The 12200-nt window shown below is 52.9% G+C and overlaps 1 protein-coding gene and 1 pseudogene across 2 annotated transcripts in view; one reads left to right on the top strand and one right to left on the bottom strand.

Moving 5' to 3' along the window:
• Positions 1-12200, bottom strand: part of LOC144152617 (uncharacterized) — a 107524-nt pseudogene that overhangs the window by 70347 nt on the left and 24977 nt on the right. The window lies entirely within an intron of this gene.
• Positions 326-12200, top strand: part of LOC144152619 (uncharacterized) — a 72337-nt gene continuing 60462 nt past the window's right edge. The window contains exon 1 of the mRNA XM_077683955.1: positions 326-484. The gene's annotated coding sequence lies outside the window, so the exon portion shown is untranslated. The remainder of the gene's footprint in view (positions 485-12200) is intronic.

Consider the following 12200-nt stretch of genomic DNA (forward strand, 5'->3'; position numbering starts at 1 on the left):
TTATTTTGTTTTTCTTTAGAGACAATTACCCCAGAGAAACGTTCACCGAAACAACAGACCAGGTCTCTCTTTACAGGCGCACATTTAGGGCACACAGCCCCGTGGCGAACGACGGTACACACCACACCACGGCTTCGGGGGATATCTCCACTGGTTATCCGGGCGACTATCTTAGAACACGACTGCGCGGGTCCGAGATCCCGCGGCCTTTTATGAGGCCGCTGATACACAGAACCGTAATTTTCGGTGACAGCAGCCCCGCCTGATTAGCGCACGCGTCCCTGTGTGCGGGGAGCCGCCAAGACACATCGGTCACGCGCCGCGACAGACGGTCTTGTAACTCCTCGTGCAACGGCCGCTCAACATCTCCGTTGCGTCTCCGTGCGAACTATACACGTTGGTGCGAACGACGATCGTCTGGGTCGCGCCTTCCGGATGGCAACCTTGGTTACGGAGCGAGACCTTTCCCAAGCGTCTGTGGTAGGTGAGTGCGGCATGAGTCCTGTTTTGCACGATATCAACTTGTCGTAGGAAAGAAAGATAGTGAAAAGTCTTCTTGGGAGGCAGGACGGGTTTTCGACCTGTTTCAGTATTGGTTAAAGGAGGTGAAAGGATTGGGTGAGGTTTAATGAAGCCTTGAATGGGAGGGTCTTCGTCTCGTCGTAGACTCGTATGGTCCTCTGTGAGAACTTATGCATATCGCCTAGCACAAGAAAACACGAGAGCATAGTTACGGAATGGGGACGGGACGGACTTCAGTCGTAAATTTAATGTTACAAAACAAAGCATAGAACCGTAAAATCGTCGTAACCCAAAAGCTTCGAGTTCCTTGTGAGACAGTGCCAGTTCCGTCCGCATTATTCTCCTGGGGTCTCAGAAATATGGATAAGTTCTCCCAGTAACAACTTTTTCATGTTTTAGCTCTTGTGGGAAAAGGAGTCTAGTGGAGATCGCGTTACGATGAGGGGAATTGGACGTTGTAGGCTATCAGGCATATGAAGCACTCTGAGAAAATTTGTACCAATTATGTAAACAGTTCGACATTGACACGGAATTCGTTTATGGCAGGAAGCTATGTAATTTCACAATTCCCGTACGATCGCCTGTCTGTGGGTCCGTCCGTACGCCAATGCGCCTGTGAATCCATGCGCCCGGGTAGGAGTTTTAAATGCAGAGCATTTCAGTAACTCACTATGTCACCCGCGTTGACGTCCGTAGTCGTAGTCCGCACCCCTCCCCCTACACTATATAAAAAAAATACTATCCGGCGCCTGGTTTCGATCCCTCGACCCTGCGGCGGAACGCAATGTACATGGTGCTCTACCCACTGCGCCACAAAGCCGACACAGAATGGGAGGCTACGAACGCGCCTTATATCCTTGACTCATTCAAACTACGTCAAGAAGCTGCACATACAACGCATTCACTACCACCAACTCCCCAAACACTAAACGTTAACGCAATACACCCACCCCCTATGCGACGCATTTACTCGAGTCCCCCTCGCGGGGAGATGGGCCCAATTTTTCCTATGGCCATACGACCACTCCCTGTTTCTCTTCTACTTACGAAAACACTTGAGTTTGTTTCCGGGCTTGCGATTGCGTTGAAATCCCCGCTAATGTTCTTACCTCGTTGGTCTTCAGTTTTGTCACCTCACTACCGCTGGCGTGCATTATAAATTCACTACATACTCCAGGCACATATTAGGCACAAAGCCTAAGCTACACAGTTTATAGTTAAACTACGCTATTACCCAGTCGTCAAACCCGAATGTATCTTTATATATTTCAATGCAGTGTCGCCGACGCGAAAAGCAACCCGATTTAATTTCGCCGCCTTTTAAGGTAGTTACAGCCATCGTCCACAGAGGACGCCACCATTCCTTGCACCAAAAACGTTTCCCATTTTCCATTGTCCTGTCTAGCGACAAGGTCGTTCGTTCTGGGAACGCCGAACTGCTGGTCCCTCTCGTGTTTTCCTTGGCGTGTACAATTGCTTCGCTATGAGAGCAAATAAAGTGTAAGTGCGGCCGACGGAAAGAAGAAAAAAAAGACGAAAGGAAACTAGCAGGCGAGGCCTAGCAGCGACCCATCGCCGTCTCACGACCCCGGCTATCGCTTTGGCACGATAAGTACTTTCCAAAGGTCCTCTTGCCGCCCAGTTTTGCCAGAGCAAGCGACGACGGTCAGGGAACGAGGAATTCGGACGTGCCTTGCTGAAACGGCACCGCTTTTCTGTCCGCGTCGGGGCTCGCTTTATCTTATCGGCGTAGTGTTGTTTGACGAGCAACCCACTACCAAGCCCCCGACGTGTCCCCGAAGTCGAGGCGAAGCGCGAACCGTTCTGTACTTGCAGCAGTTCCCACTGCTCTGGTCGAAGGGGCGGCTTCAATGATTATCACCTCCACAGTAACTCTTGCAGCACGTTCCATTTCTAAGAATAGGGAAGCGGGAGATGTAGCGCTCCCACTGGGAAATTGTCGAATGAAAGGGGCAAACATAGTGCAGATATTTTTGAAATGCTAGGTCTACTCTTTACAGAACTGGTGTAGTAACGCTAGCCCAATGTAGTAACGGCTGAAAAACGTGATTTGTATATAGCGCAAAAAAAATTACATCACGGGAGAGGTGAGGCGAGGGCTAGTTCTTGTATCTGCCTCATCCCTACATTCATTGCAGGAATGTATGACGCACACGGGTAATCTGAGAGCAGAAAAACAACATGAGGTCCATTGTGTGTCGCTCGGTGGCTATTTTTTATATCAGCCCACTTACATAATATATAGTCGGGCTGATATATTATAGCAGCTTATATTTTGCCCCGTTCCATGGTTGTGTCACATTCGGTGAAAAGTGGTTCAAACCTTTTTATCAATCTTAAAATAAAAAAATTTCCCCCAGGTTGACTGTTGCTGTTATGCTGAAAATGAACAAATTTGCAGTGAAAAAGGCAACAGCAATGATGCGAACTAAGCGTCATTCACTAATTACACCTCATAGGGTTTTTTTTTTCTACATCGAATCTTCGTGTAATAAAAATACCGATGTAGTGAAGAGAAGCAACACCCTGAAACCAGACTACATGCCAACATCCGGTGTACAACTGCGCTGCTGCTACAGCTAACGCCCATCCTGCCCGGTGCCGTGAGATCTGCACGGCCTCTACAATTCAAAGACAGCCGTCGCAATAACCAATAGCTCCCGAATCGGCGTGAGCAACCCCGTGCAGAAAACCACAGGTTGACTTCGCCGTATAGCGGGCCTCTTGAGTTGCGTTCGTCATAGAGCTTTCTTATCGATAACATTTCTTTCACCACAGCTTGCTCGGGTGCCAGGCGGAGCGACCGATAACGCTGTGAATGCGCGCGTGTTCTTAGGTTGTCAGACGCACGCCGTCTTGTATTACTTTATGCGACAGCTGGCCTTGTAGCTGTTCTCAGCAGTTGTCGTGGCTGATGTGCTAAGCTGTTGTAACGCCTAAGCCGACCTCGTGCCATGTGCCACGTGGACAGATAGCCCTTCGTGCCTCCGAAGTTGACACAAATCTACGACAGCGCTGGCTTGTAATTGAGTTTTAACAAACCCACAGTGTAGCAACGCCATCAGCGGCAAAAAATGAAGCATGACAACTGCAAGACTAAAGGTGATGAAACTGTACAGTGGGCTGAAACTCTACGGTAAGCACGCACGGGTTACGGAAATATTTATTTGTTCGAGAGGGCAATCCGTCACACACATATTACTGATCATTCCCGGTGTTTCAGCTCTTTCTTTCTTTCTCTCTCTCTCCCTCTCTCTCTCTCTCTCTCTCTCTCTCTCTCTCTCTCTCTCTCTCTCTATATATATATATATATATATATATATATATATATATATATATAATAAGGAAAATGAGGGGCTCGTTGAGGAAATACAGAAACATAGGTCGGCAGTCTACAACGCCAAAGGAGGCATAGGGGTGTGGTTAGGCTCTATTTTTTACTACGGTTAATGAAGTTAAGATTTTTTTTTTAATATAAGGAAGAAAGAAAGAAAGAGAAACACGCGCCCAGAGTGGGGACCGAACCCTCGTGTCGGTCCCCACTCTGGGCGCGTGTTTTTCTTTCTTTCTTTCTTCCTTATATTAAAAAAAAATCTTAACTTCATTAACCGTAGTAAAAAATAGAGCCTAACCACACCCCTATGCCTCCTTTGGCGTTGTAGACTGCCGACCTATGTTTCTGTATATATATATATATATATATATATATATATATATATATATATATATATAGAAAATAATGGTTGGCAGTCAAGAAAACCTCGGAAAGCAAAGGGGAGGTTGTGGTGGGTCATAGAAAGAGATGAAGAATTTTTTGAGTCGAAAAGAAAGTGGTGAAAAAATGCCCGCCGGGTGGGATCCGAACCCACGACCTCCAGAAATACCGGTCCAGTGGCGCTGGCTACCACCCCCAAGTGCAGGAAACAAAAATTACCTAACATAAATACCCGAGAAAGTGCTGGGGAAACAGCCCCGCTGGTAGCGTAGTGGTTATCGCACCAGACCGGTATTCTGGAGTCGTGGGTTCGGATCCCACCTGGCGGGCATTTTTTCACCACTTTCTTTCCGACTCAAAAAATTCTTCATCTCTTTCTATGACCCACCACAACCTCCCCTTTGCTTTCCGAGGTTTTCTTGACTGCCAACCATTATTTTCTGTCTTATTTCACGGAGCCCCTCATTTCCCATTTTCTGATTCGCTATATATATATATCGCACCAGACCGGTATTCTGGAGGTCGTGGGTTCGGATCCCACCCGGCGGGCATTTTTTCACCACTTTCTTTTCGACTAAAAAAATTCTTCATCTCTTTCTATGACTCACCACAACCTCCCGTTTGCTTTCCAAGGTTTTCTTGACTGCCAACCCTTATTTTCTGTCCTATATATATATATATATATATATATATATATATATAGACATAAATAAGGGTTGGCAATCAAGAAAACCTCCGAAAGCAAAGGGAAGAATGCGTAGGTCATAGAAACAGATGAATTTTTTGAGACAGAAAGAAAGTGGTGAAAAAATGCCCGCCGGGTGGGATCCGAACCCACGACCTCCAGAATACGTCAGCAGGCAGCAACTCCTCCAGGGTGCTTCGCACCCTGCGGGAGTTGCTGCCTGCTGACTCTCACCTGCGTCCCCTGTGGGCCCAGGCTGCGCAGGGACAGCAGCACCCCGAGCACCGACATGGGTAGGAGCCGCCACACGCAGCCTCAAGTGCCCACTGCGCTGCAGTGGAACGTGAACGCGCTTCGCCCCCGTCACGCAGAACTGAGCGCATATCTGCTGCAGCACGGGCCCGACGTGGTAGCACTGAAGGAGAGCTACGTGCGTGCGGGAGAAGGATCGGGGCTCAGGCTGCCTGGATATAAGGGCTACCACAGTCCCACGGCTTGCGACAACGCGCAGTGCTCGTTGGTGGCGTGCAGCGAGCCAGCCCATCCCCCAGGACCCTCGCGGGCGTCCGTGTTCGTGAGCAACTGCGTGCAGCACGCGGTGCTGGACACCAGTGGGGTGACAACAACTGTGCAAGAGTGCGTGGCAGTGACATTACGGCTAGGAACGGGTGGTGACATGACTGTGTGCAGTGTCTATGTGCGTCCATGCCAGAGCTGGGACTCGGGCCTCCTGGATCAGCTGGTGTCTCTATGCGCAGACCGTCATCTCCTCTGTGGTGATTTCGACGCCCACCGCACTGCTTGGGGAGATGGCCGGATCGACACGCGGGGAGATCAGCTGTGGGACACCATGCTGCGCCTAAACCTCACTGTGCTGAACACCGGTGAGTGCACCTTTAGGCGTGGCAGTCGCACTGCCACTGCCATCGACCTCAGACTGGTGTCAGCCAGGGATGAGGCCACCTGGAGGCGGGAGCCCAGCACATGGGGTTCCGACCATTACCCGCTGCACATTGCACCACCTGGGAAGCCGGCCAGACGACCCGCACTGCACCACATCACCCACTGGGACCAGTTCCGGCGCTGCCTTGCTGAGGAGGAGCTGGGGGAGGGAGCAGAGATGTTCCGAGGCTTAGTTCGCTGCGCCAGGCGAGCCATGCGGAGCTGCACCGTCGCCGAGGGGACCACCACCATGCCAGACCTGAAGCTGCTGCAGCTGCGGGCAGTACGGAACCGGGCGGAGCGGAGGGCGCAGCGCTCGGGGGACAGGGCAGACTGGACGGAGTACCGTCGCGTGGATGCTGCCTGCCGACGACATGCCCACCGCCTCAACCGGCAACGGTGGGCTAAGATGTGTGTCAGCTCGGAGACAGACCCATGCTGCCGTCGACTCTGGGGCATCTTCCGCTCCATCTTGAAGCCCCGGATAAACCGCAACCCCCTCGCCGCCTTGGCCATCCGCAAGCAGGCAAGCTTTGGGGAGCTGGCCGAACTCTTTGCGGATCACTTCCTGCCACAGCACCGGACGGAATCAAGGCCCGCGGCTGCGCTGGAGGAGCCCGAGGGACGTCACCCGCTCAACGACGCCACCATCACGGAGGGCGAACTCCGCGGTGCCCTCCGAAGCTGCAAGCGCAAGTCGGCGCCAGGGGCAGATGGCCTCACCTACCAGATGATACGCAACCTGGACGAGGTGGGGTTCGGCAAGCTCCTGGTGGCCTACAACCGCATCTGGGAGACGGGGCAGCTGCCGCCCGAGTGGCTGCTCGCCATTCTGAGGCCCATCCTCAAGCCGGGGAAGGGCCTTGGGGCGGTCACGGCATATCGCCCCGTGGCCCTCACCTCCTGCGGGTGCAAGCTGCTGGAGCGGGTGGCGCTTCGCAGGATGGAGGCCATCGTGGTGGAGGAAGAGGCGATCCCGGAGCAGCTCACGGGGTTTCGGAAGCACCGAGCGGCGACCGACTCCATCACTGACGTGGTGGCGGCCCTGGAACACGCCCGTGCCACCAGGCAGGTGGCTGCCCTGGTGCTGCTCGATGTGAAGGGCGCTTTCGACAACCTGCAGCGCCCCGCCATCTCCTTTGCCATGGAGGAGGCTGGCATTGCAGGGAAGCTGCGGGGCTTCGTCGTGGCGTTCCTGACGGGCCGAACGGCGCAGGTGCAGATGGGGAACGTCATGTCGGCACCTCGGCCAGTGGATGTCGGCACCCCACAGGGACATTGTCTGTGGGTGCTGGGACCGAAAGGAGACGGCAGGGCGGTCGTGCAGCAGCTGCAGGCAGCCATGGATGCGGTGAGGTACAAGCTCGAAGGTGTCGTCCTGCAGCTGTCGGCTGCAAAGACAGAGGTCATGCTTGTGCACCCAAGCGCAGCCGCCCGCGGACGGACGAGGAAACTCCACATAGACGGCGAGGAGCTCGAGCGGAAGACCAGGGTGCGCTACCTGGGGCTCACCCTGGACCACAGGGTAGACTTCCGCCAGGCCGCCAAGGAGCTACGTGCCAGGGCACAGCTGGCCACCTCGGCTGTGCGGAAGATGGTCGCCCGAGACAAAGGCTGCTCCCAGCAGACAGCCCTGCGGCTGTACAGCGCCTCGGCCGTGGGGCTACTGATGTACGCGCTGCCGCTGGTCACCCTGCGGAGACCCAACTGGCGGCAGCTGGAGAGCGACCATCTAAAGGGCGTCCGCGCCTGCGTGGGCCTGCCCCGAAACTCGCAGTGCGACAGGACGCTGGCTGAGACGGGGGTGTGGACGCTGGAGATGACGGCCGAGCAGAGGGCCCTGGGCCACATTGACCGGCTGCGCCGAGCCGAGGGGGGCGGCCCCCTGCTGCAGCGGCTGCGCACCCACCGGCACTCGCGCATGGGGCGCATGCTGGCCCGGTACGAGCAGGTGGTGAGCACCACAGACTTGGGGCCCTCCAGCCGCCCTCTGGACCTGGCGGCCGAGCTGCACCTGGAGATTCCGGGCCTGCGCAGCAAGCGGCGAACGCCCCACTGCGGGTTGCTGCAGCTGGCCCGGGCCTTCGTCTGGAAAGACCTGGAGGGCCACACCCTGGCCTACTCGGATGGCTCTGTGCGGCAGCGGCAGGGCTCGGCTACAGCGGCCGCCGTGCTGGGGGAGGCCACCCGGCAGGCCCAGCTGCACTACGCTGCATCCTCGGCCACGGCAGAGCTTGTGGGGGTCCAGCTGGGCCTGGACCTGCTGCTGAAGCTGGAGCCCGCACCCCAGCGCTGCGCCCTGCTGTGCGGCTCCCGGGTGGCTCTGCTGCGCATCCGGGATAGCGACCCGCACTCCTTTCTGGTTCGGGGCGTGCGCGAAAAGGCGGAGCGGCTGGCAGACAGGGGTGCCCGGCTGCGGCTGCAGTGGGTGCCCGGCCACATCTGGCTCGAGGTCAACGAGCGGGCGGACGAGCTGGCCGCCGAGGCCCACGAGCTGACGCCCTCGGCCACGGATGCCCAGGCAGCGGACGACTCCCGCCTGCTTATACAGCGGCACGTGCGGGCACAGCACCCGGACCCACGGCTGGCCGCTGGAGAGGCCCCACCACCTGTGCGGGCCGGGCCGCACGGCTGCCCCGACAGCAGCGTTCGGAAATCCTGTGTTCGGAAAGCACCGCCTGGGGCTGGCCGACAGCCCTGCCTGCCGGCACTGCCGCACACCTGTCCAGTCCCTGCCGCACCTGTTCTTCGAGTGCCCCGAGTATGCGGCAGGGAGGCTGGAACTGCTGGCCGCCCTGGGGGGAAGGGCTCGGCCGCTAGACGAGCTGCTATGGCCGCCGGGCAACACCAGGGAGAGGGACAGCGTCCACGAGGCGCTGGGCGGCTACCTGGATGCTTCAGGGCTCCGCCTGGCACTTGACTCCCTGGCCCAGTGACTGTGTGAACTTTTCCGGTTTTTTTTTTTCTTTTTTTTTTCTGGACCAGACTTTGTGTGGGTGTGTGAGTGTGTGTTAACTTGTAAATATGCCCCTGTCTCCCCTGTGTTCTATAAATATGTCACCTCTATCATGTCTCTCCTCTCTCTGACTCTGTCATCCTCTGCCCCAATTCCCACACGAGCAGGCGTTCCGGTGTCCACCCCTAGGTGTGACAATTTACGCCTGCTGGTGGTCTTTCCTTTCCTTTTTCTTGACAATAGATTCATTCATTCATTCCTAACATTTTGTTACAAGACCTTCTTTTTATGGGTTAATCTATCTCGGTCATGTTCATTGAGTATTTGCTTGTGTATTTTCAATTTTTCACGTGCCTTCAACGTTTTGCTGGCCGAGTGTCATGGCTTCTAACACCAGACTTCCTTTTTTTTGCTGTTTTGCTTTCTGGGATCTCTGTAACTATTTTTACTTTATTGTTTCTGTCATACATATGGTTTTCTGTGTTGTGTTGTCTTGATTTTAGTTTGTTGTTATGAATGTTTGTATATGGTGTACCAGTATCAAGACCCTACGGTTGTTCCTGGGCACCGAAAATAAAGGTTGACTGATTGATTACTATGGTGGTTATGATGATGATGATGATGATGATGATGATAATGGAAAATACGTGTCTCTAGCACATAGGAAACCTTGTGGGGATGGGAGTGACGCTCCAGGAGACTTGGAAAGGAGCTTTAGGGCGGTTGCCTCCGTGCACCAACAACGCCTGCAGCCGTTCTTTTTTTTTAAATACATCCACCTTTGACTTCACATCAAGATGAACTTTGTAACTGCGTTGTGTAGCCCGCGTGGATAATAGATCAGAAGTGCTGTCTGTATTGTTTCTCCTTTTCTCCTCTTCTATTCTTCCTTATCCATAGACGTACCGCGCGCCGGGAGAGTCTAGCAAACACAATGAGTTTCTCTCGCAACGAGAGCGGCGCATGCGTGAACTCGGCGGCAGCTGCGAGCTTTGTTTTTCTGCACTGGGTTTTATATCGATGGGGCCGTGTCCGGCGAGGTGTACATCCGGGACACCCGCTAATAGAGAGTTTTTTTTCTCATTGGGTGTTTTTTATACTGGTCACTGAGAAGCGATCACGGCCAGCCGCACCGGCGGAAATAGGGGAGGGTACGCAGATATACTTTAGTGTGAGTAGTTTGAGTAGTATAACCTTCACTTGAACCAACATTTCAGTACAACAAACATTTCTGAAATACCCTGCATGGGAAAACGGGGGAAGTTTAGCCGAATCAAGGTACAAGCGGTAATACTGATGGGGAGTGTCTCAATGCATGCATATACTGCGGCGTAATTACAGACAGAAGTCCCAGCAGTGCAAACGTATGCGGGTGAGTTTAAAAAAAAAAAGAAAAATCTGCAGGAATTCAGAAACTTGTCTACTAATGCGTACCATCGTTATGCCGCTTGTGTAGAGTGTGAGTTCTCTACAGCAAATTTTCTTAGTTTGTCGAAATTCTCTCCGACCAATTATCTCCATTTACGCTATTATAACGATTAAAAGTCTTACCTCTGCCAAATCAGCATTTTTGTGGAAATGCAGGGCGTTACAGGGTCCTGGCTGGGGGGGTATTGGGCAAAGAATGCGACGCATTTAAATCGAAAAACCCGATGACTCCCAAGCACCTCCTATGAATTGTGAATGCGAAAGCATTAATGTTCACTTGGACGCCTCTGGGGGCTCCTTCGATTTCTGCGCCGTGAGTAATTGCGACTGGTGCGCCGCTGTGTGGGGTCAGTGGAGGAGTTAGTGTTCGATATGCAGCCGAGCACCGCACTCACAGCTTCAGCTGCAACTCTCCGCTCCCCAAGTAGCTTTGCCTTTCTTTGCAGCCTGGTTGTCAATGAGTTTTTACTGCGAAGCTGTCTGTAGCTTGCACCGACGTCACTTAAGCTGCCATGTTGGTGCACGCGTGTGCAATGGAATGCAGTGTAACTCACCTGCCGCTCCTATATCGAGCAGCGCTGAGGAAGGCGATAGCAGAGCAGCAGAAAGGGCGGTGGTGACGTAATGGGCAAGTAATATATGCCCCTCACGGAGCCGTTTCTCTGTCCCAGACGCCAACACCGGACTCCGGCTTTTTCGCGCAATGGGCTATTTAACGCTGGAGCGGGGATAACGAACAACTTCTATCATGCTATAAAGTAGCTGCGCATGCGCACTTAACCCATATGGTGGCCTCTTTATGCACGGTGGTCTCGGTGGCAATCGTTCCGCCATAGCAATGCGACTGCCGTTGTGTGAGGGATTTCTCTTAAAGACTTGAATTCACGTAACTCGCCCTCCCCACCTCCACCTCCTCCGGAGGTGGAAGAGGAGGGTTGTGAATACGGGATGCAAGGGCGACTTTTCAATCTTTTATGAGTTTGACGAGTCATGCAGGGAAAGGCGGAAGAGGCATGCGTGTTGCAAGGTGCTCTGATAACAGCACGTGCAGCAGACCGTACTCCTGGCTAAGTCAAGAGGAAGCAGTATAGATAAAGTAGATGGCGTGTAACCTTGACGTGGGGTTTGCAAAAGGACACCGACACGAAAGGGTAGAAATAACTACGTTGTCAGGCATATTCAACTGTCCCTCGATTTATAACGCCGGGATACCTACGTAACTGGTGAGAGAGAGAGAGAGAGAGAGAGAGAGAGAGAGAGAGAGAGAGAGAGAGAGAGAGAGAGAGAGAGAGAGAGAGAGAGAGAGAGAGAGAGCAAAACTTTTATGTACGGTATTTATGAGGCAGCATCGTCTAGAACCCTTTGACACAAAGCGTTTTCAGGGAAGTCACCTAAAACAAATATTTAAAGGTATCGAATATGAGCTTTTCGAATCGAATGCGAATCTAATCATAATAACTATTCAGCTTGTATTCAAAATTTCGAGTATTCGTTTCACCCCTCCCGCCCCCCCCCCCCCCTTCACCCCGATCTCCGCAATCTTCGCCGTCATTATTAAAGCTTGGCACTGCTATCTGTGGCATAAAATATTACCCTCTTATCACTTACAACTCTCGGTTTGTTCGTTTTTTAGTCAACTCTGAGATGTATTATCTCCACGAAAACTTCTTAGGCGAGAACTTAAGCGCTCCATTTGATCTCTTTATCTTCAATACTCTTCCTGCAACACTCATTTTAAAGGCCAACTTGCAGAGCCAAACGAGATAACCTTATCGTATACACATGTCGGTAAGAGGATTGCTCGATTAGAAACAAGGTTTACTCTTGAACTCAATATCTCTCCGTGATAACGCATTACAACATACTGTCGATAAAAATGCGGGTGAAAATAGTTAACGTCAAAGGATCTCGTTATTTTCCTGACCCTCTGT

This window comes from Haemaphysalis longicornis, unplaced genomic scaffold (assembly GCF_048455015.1).
Source record: "Haemaphysalis longicornis isolate Haplotype H1 unplaced genomic scaffold, Haemaphysalis longicornis Haplotype H1 scaffold_9, whole genome shotgun sequence".
Taxonomy (NCBI): Eukaryota; Metazoa; Arthropoda; class Arachnida; order Ixodida; family Ixodidae; genus Haemaphysalis; species Haemaphysalis longicornis.